Consider the following 383-nt stretch of genomic DNA (forward strand, 5'->3'; position numbering starts at 1 on the left):
TCAGGCAACATTAGGTAGGATGGAAGCCTTCTTCAGCAGAATGGTCTTTGAACTGAGACACGAAAAACAAGAATCTTGTGCCGAGTTACAGGGGAAGGGCAAAGGAAGTAACAACTACAAAGGTTCTACGGCAAAAGCCTGCCAAGTGGTTCAAGGGAGCTGAGGTCAGCCTAGAAGGCTGCTTTCCCCTACCTGCCAGAGGGACTCATTCACTAGAGTGACAGGGAGAGCCTCCCAGCGAGTGGTCACGCCGCAATCCTTTTCCTTACCCTCAGAACCGTCAGGATTTGGGTACGCACCCACACCACCCAGCGGGGTGGGATCAACCTCCCAATGCACAGCCCTTAACCACTGCGTTACAGGGCCGGCCCTCCCCTGAACTC

The sequence above is a fragment of the Tupaia chinensis genome, unplaced genomic scaffold (assembly GCF_000334495.1).
Source record: "Tupaia chinensis unplaced genomic scaffold, TupChi_1.0 Scaffold000330_1, whole genome shotgun sequence".
NCBI classification, from domain to species: Eukaryota; Metazoa; Chordata; class Mammalia; order Scandentia; family Tupaiidae; genus Tupaia; species Tupaia belangeri.